Consider the following 7,249-nt stretch of genomic DNA (forward strand, 5'->3'; position numbering starts at 1 on the left):
TGTGTAGTCAGTTAGTGTGTGAGATCGGGAGACCGGAGCAAGGTGATGATCAGTTGGTTGACTTTTGTACTTGTCTTACTTTGGTTATTCAGTAACTGACCCCGTGTTGTGTTTTCAAAACTCTGGTGATCCATTCGGGAATGGTGAGCAGTTGGTTTAGCAGGTACAGTTGGTTTGTGTGCTGTTGGGCTTGGAGGGGAGTCGAGTCACCACGCTACCGGAGTAGATGTCCCGATGCATGAGCTTCTTAGCTGTCATAGTTATCGCTTGTATCTCGTTATGTAGTTTTGGGCTGTAAAAGCTTAAAGTATTATAATGTAATGTTCTTCTATTGTTCACTTTGATATACTAACCTCGGGCAACCGAGATGGTAGCAACCTTTCATGCTGGGGTAGTACTTGGTAAGGTACCTTGGTATGAGGGGGTGTTACAAAGTGGTATCAGAGCGACGATTTTGGAACCTGGACCAATGAACCAAATGAACATAGGGTGTCAAATTAAAATGAACCTGGTGTATGTGTATTGGGAGCCCCTTTATGTCGGTTTTGGATGAGAAGGCGCTCTCATCCCAAAATCCCGGCCCCGATCATGCTTAAACCAGCCACTGTGGAAGGGTAGGTAATAGGAGTAGTTGCGTGAATTGTGTGTGTCATAGGTAATTGTTGGCTGTAATTTGTGTAGTGAAGTGTAGTGAAGTGTAGTGAAGTGTAGTGAAGTGTGTCCAATGTTGGTTAATTGATGAGTTGTGAGTTGTTGTTTGCATGATAAAAGAACGACATGATGAGTGACCTGAGATTTTCGCATTTGAGCAAGATTGATTTCGTGCATGACGTGTGTTTTACGTGACTTTCGTGGTGTGTGTGTGTATAGGAGTGCATAATGGGGTGTTGATGTGGGTTCACAACTTGGTATTATCTGTGGTATGGTCATATTAGTCGTGCGCCTTGGTATGACATAGATTGTTGCTACGATATGGCGTAAGAAACATGTTTTACTTGTGGGTCACCTGGGTAACGGTTATATTTTGTGTAGTACACTTTGATGTGGTAGAATTAGGGTCTAACGGTGTCGAGCTCGGTAATATGGAACTCCGAACGTCGTTATATTTTTTGCAGGTTTGATAATCTTAAATTTCGCTCCTGTCCTGTAAAGCTCGATCGAGTATAGCTTATACTCGACCGAGTAGGCCACACTCGGCCGAGTAATGAGGCACTCGACCGAGTACCCAGTAAGTCAGTTTAGACGTGCTACTGACCTCTAGATACTCGACCGAGCATACCGAATACTCGACCCAGTAGTCCATACTCGGCCGAGTAAACCCGATACTCGACCGAGTACCCCTTTTTCGCGACTCCAGCCGGTTTGCTCTAAAAACCCTATGACTCCTTCTTTCTTCTTATTTCTGCCTCTCATCTCATTATTTCCCTTCTAAAAACTTCAAAACTATTTCTCTCTCAAACTCTTGGTGATTGTATTGGTAATTGTTTGTGGATTTTTCCTCTTGTTCACTCAAAACCTCAATCAAGGTAAAGTATTTAATCAATTTCTTCATCTTATTATCAATTATAGTAGAGCTTGTTAAAATTTCGAATCCCTAGCCTTATGATTAGAATTTGATGATTCTATTTTGACATTATGGTTTTAATTGCCTTAAACATCGCCTATGTATTCCCTAAAACGATTCTATGACTGAAATCGCTCATCTTATCATACAAAAAAGTTCTAGGGTTTGCTCAAGTTTGATTTTTGATTCGCTAGATTGCCTTAGGTTGATTCTTAAAGAGTTGGTCGATGATAAAATTCTCCTTTTTGGTTAGTATGATTTGTAATTTGTGAGAATATTTCGTCTTAAAACTTCGTCTTAAAGGTATACAATTCGAAAACAGTCCGCCACATGGCAAATTTCTGTTCAAAATATCCTTGTTAAAATTCATCTTTTTGCAACATGCCGAAATCAAAGCCCCAGCCAAGAAGCGGACTCGTGCCAATGTTCAATTGGAAACGGGTCAATCTAGCCATGGACTTGTCGTTCCTCTGGTGGATGAACACCCATCGGTAATCTTTTCTGACTTCAAGCAGCATAACGCCTTTGTAGCTTTGATGAGCCGAACCATGAGACCAACCCGGTGTATGAACCCCGACATCGTAGAGACTTTTGGGGTTAAGGCGAATATAGTGCATATCTTCGAGATCTTGGGTATGGAAAGGCTTTACCATCTCCGAAAGAAGTCCTACCCCCACCTGACCTTGGAGTTCTTAAGCTCCTTTGTGCACGATGTGAGAGGGAAACCGTTTCTTTCCGCCTCATGAATGAGGATCATGAGTTAACCCTTGATGAGTTTGCCGGCCACCTAGGCCTAGAGGCGGAGGAGGAGGGATACCTTAGTGATGTAGCTAAGAACAGTGGAGCACCTCTTTACCTCCCTTACTTGACAGGCCGACCCGCTCCTAGTGCTAGTGTCATGCTGATTAATGATGTTCAGCATGTCTCCCTTCGCATGTTCCTTAGGATGATAACCTGTCTTCTGTATGGGAGAGACGATGTGAGTAAGTTGAACTCTCACGAGGTCATGTTGTTGATGTCTTACCTTAACCTTTATCGGGGGAAGCCTTTCTACTATAGTGCTCTTGGGGTTGTGTGCTCTAGCTTAGAGCTTATGGCGCGGTCTCCGAACCGCTACATTTCATATGGGGCCATAGTAACCCGTTTAGCCCAGCGACTGACTGACTTTTAGGCTCCACCTCCATCGGGGGATGAGGTGTTTGACACCGTACCTACCATGAACGCCAAGTATTGGAGTACCAATAGATGGCTTAGGACTTTGGAGGATGGGTCATATGCATGGAGAGTGAGGGGATCCTGATGGATGGTGCTTCCTGACCCCGCCCGCTTACCCGTGGTTGACCATTTGGGAGAGTATGACCCAGGGAGTGGTTTACCTAGACCCGGGCCTCAGTATTACTTAATCGACCCCACCATCCTCTTAGATCTACCTAAGCCTTCCACGGCGTCTGAACGACAGCAAGCTCCTCCCCTACCTCGTGAGCGCCGTAGAGTGAGACAGCCTAGGGTGGACGAGGTTGAGACTGAACCCTCTTACCCCACACCGAGTTCTACCCACCGCAGTACTCGTCGTACCCCACAGTACATGATCCTAGGATGCAGGTTAGTGACTTGACTGAGCGGATCTCCACTACTTTGGTGCTCCGCAATATGCATGAGATGGCCTATAACCATGGCATAGGGACCGAGTTGGCACAACCCGTCTGGCGGAGGGGACCATGAGTAGACACTGGCGTCTTCCACAGCTATGGAGTCGATCCCGGCTTTTGGAGGCCACCTGAGGAGACCGAGTTTGGCTGCCTCGCGGGACCATGAGGAGCCAATTACGGTAGCCAGCTAGGTGGTGGAGGCTACTCGGTTGGATATTTTCAGGGAGCAGGTACATCAGGAGCTGGTACATCCGGTGCAGGTGGCGGTGATGAGATGGAGGAGGGTCCGGATGTGTGATTTCGTTGTATTGCTGGATTTATTTTTGGTTTGTTGATGGATATTTATCGTTTCTTATCGTACTCTTTTCTCTTGGATGATTGTACTTGGCCATAAGGCCGCTACTTGCTTGGACGTACTATGTGTGGGATCTTTAGACATACACTCTTAGTTTGTGGTGAAGTATAATAATGTTGCAGGTATGATCTTGGGTAAGTAGGTGTCTAAAACGAAAAATTGCTTACTGCCCTTGAAAACTAGACCGAGTACGCGGATGATGCATACTACGGCCTTCGAACTGCTATTGACGTAAGTGTATAACCCATTTGGACCTATGTATACTATACTTCCAACCCGTTGCTAATGCTTATGAACCTCATTTAGAATTACGTTGTATATATATGATGATTGTGATATATGGATGATACTTATGTGCGACGGTGAAAGTAATGAGAGACGTGATTGTGAGTTAGTAATGGTAGCTCCTTTTAGTACAGAACAATGGTCATTTCATACTCCTTGCAATTCTCTAAGTGGATATGTATATCATACTTTTGTTAGTATAACAAAGTTAACTCCGTGACTTGCATTCATAAGGTGATTGTTCACATGCGTGTAGTGGTATTGTGGTTGCATTACACTGGAATGCATGCCCCATAAGGGTTGTGTCTTATCATTTTGTTTGGGGTTGCACTCATAATGCTTTTGGTGGACCTTAGTGCATGGATAGATCGAATTTCGGGGACGAAGTTCCTTTTTAGAGGGGTAGATAACATCGCGATATAAAAGTATAAAAGTCCTAAAAGTCCTAACATGTTGACTAATATTCTGCTTCATCTTCTTTTCCATTGTTCATCTTTTCCTTCTATGTTGTCATTATGTTAAGTCTTGTGTATCCTATGTGTCGTGTTGAGAAACGGGGGGTTTCCTTATATTGCTGTTTTGGCGGTTGGGAGGTATGGGTTAAACTTCGAGGACGAAGTTCCTTTTAAGGGGGAGAAGACTATAATACCCACTATGTTTAAGGACCCTTTTGACCGACCTTTTGAACACGGAAGACCTTGGGAGGGGATAGGTGAGAGGATAAGTAAAGATAAGTGACTTATGCGGTTGGCTGCTCGACCTAGTAGAGACTACTCGGCCGAGTAGTGGGAACACTCGACCGAGTAAGGCTTACTCGGCCGAGTATGAGAGTACTCGACCAAGTAAAGCCGCTGTTGACGCGTTATTATAAAACGCAAGTTCGCAAGTCTTATTTCATTTTCGATGGTTCCATTTCACTCTAACCCTAATTTATTCCTCTCTCACTTATCACCCACCTTCTCCCTACACTCTCTTCTAGCCTAGACTTTAACCATGGAAGGGGACGGGGTTATACATGAAGGATGCGTGTGAGGATGTCGCCATTGTCGCCGTCGATCCGCATCACTAGGTAAGTCGCTGTTTTGTTGCCATTCTCAGTAGGCTTTTGGGGTAATCTTATAATAGGATATGGTTACCGTTTTTAGGATGCGTCTCGGAGTCTTGCTTGGCTAATTGTGGATGCATTTTCATGGTTTGGCGATAAGGTAGGGTTTCGCTACTCAGTTCATGTTTAATTGATTTGAGATTATGTTGTTTTGCGTACGATTGTTTGTCTGCTGATCATTGTTAGAGTGTTGGTGCGGTGTTGGTATGGTGATAGTGTTGGTGTTGTGATTATTGTGGTGAAGTCACTTGCGGGAGTGGCTTCACACTTTAGTTCGCCCTCCGTGGAACCTGCAACGGGCGGGAATGTGCACATTAAGGGACAGGGATATCGCTCGTTGATGAGCGGGGCTTAGATGGGGATTGGCTGCGGTCCCCCACTGGCGGCGAGGATTACCTGTTGCGATGGGTAATCTGGCAGGGCTACACACTTCGGTGTGTAGTCGGTTACTGTGTGAGATCGGGAGATCAGAGGAGGGTGATGATCAGCTGGTTGCCTTTTGCACTTGTCTTACTTTGGTTATTCAGTAATTGACCCCGTGTTGTGTTTCAAAACTGTGGTGATCCATTCGGGATGGTGAGCAGTTGGTTTAGTAGGTACAGTTGGTCTGTGTGCTGTTGGGCTTGGAGGAGAGTCGAGTCACCACGCTATCGGAGTAGATGTCCCGATGCATAAGCTTCTTAGCTGTCATAGTTATCGCTTGTATCTCGTTATGTAGTTTTGGGCTGTAAAAGCTTAAAGTATTATAATGTAATGTTCTTCTATTGTTCACTTTGATATACTAACCTCGGGCAACCGAGATGGTAGCAGCCTTTCATGCTGGGGTAGTCCTTGATAAGGTACCTTGGTATGAGGGGGTGTTACATTCTCAACTCCATTACATACATTCCAACTTGTTGAACCAAACGACCCTAAGTGTTTTCTAGGTACATATTGGCCGGTCACAATTCATTGACTATAGACTATTAGACTATACTATACAACTGGTGGTATAAAATTCGAGCTGTATAACAAAGTTTACGAGTTTTTTCTTAAAGTTTATAAGTTTTAGTGTAGAGTTTCCGAGCTCATCTTATTACACATACAAAAAAATAAAATTTAGAAAAACTTAGTCAAAACACATATAAACTCAGTTAAGTATAAATTAATTGTACGATGCTATTATATACCTGGAAGTAAGATCTTATTACCAATCAGCAATAATGTTGAAAGTAGGTGAGATTTGAGAGTACATAAAAGGAACGAGACTGATGGGATTAAGAAAGACAAATGCGCTAGAATTTTTTTGTGTTGCCATGAGAAAAAGTCGAATAGCAGAAAATTAACTCCCTTTAATTTCGATAGTTGGATCTATTGTTTTGGAATTAATATTTTTGGGTTTTTTTAAAATTTATGTAATATAATAAAACAATAACTTACGTATTTTTTTCCCTTACAACGCCTCACTTTTACATTAAACACAGCTTCTATAGGATTCCTTGAAAATAGGCTCAGTTTCTAAATAGCCCAATACATATATTTCAATACAAATATGCTTGATTTTTTTAGTATTATGTGCTTAACAATGTTTTGTTGTCCATTCTTTGATTATCATGTTATTATAGCCTCTCTCTTTTTCTTTTACATGTAATTTCATGATCTAATAACTAACAAATTGTATTAGAGAAGCATCGGCTAAATGTCTTTAAAGATGATCTCACAATAAATTTATTACACAAATTGTTTTGTAAGACCGTTTTACCCATAAAACTAGCCCATTAATCAAAAGTCTAAATAGATTACTCAATAAATTTGTATAAAAATATTTTATTTTGATAACCAAAAATTTTAGATTGATAACTTGTATATTTAAATGTGTTAAATTTTTATCATTAAATGTCGATTTGTTAATAAAGTTAAAATATAAATGAAATTAAATTTTATAATTGGGGTTCTCTCCTTTTGGACCAGTCATATGCTATAGGACGGTTCTATAGGAGAGTTGTTCAATTTATTATGAGATTATTTTATTATTTATAATAAAGAACAGTACCACAAGCAACAAAACAGGTGAAAACACGGTCAAATATAAAATTAGTACACTTAGGCCCTGTTCTTTCTGGCTTATTTTCACTCACTTGATTGGCTCAAAGACTCTCTATTCATTAAACTTAGTTCAATTCGATTCAAATTTCATTTCGGCTCTATTTAGTTCTCGATTCGATTGATTCAGCTCTATTTATTCGATTGATTCTTTAGCTCACTTAGCTCCATTCATTCATTTCACTCAGCTCACTTCAGTTCAGCTCTAC

Source organism: Silene latifolia, chromosome 3, assembly GCF_048544455.1.
Source record: "Silene latifolia isolate original U9 population chromosome 3, ASM4854445v1, whole genome shotgun sequence".
Classification (NCBI taxonomy): Eukaryota; Viridiplantae; Streptophyta; class Magnoliopsida; order Caryophyllales; family Caryophyllaceae; genus Silene; species Silene latifolia.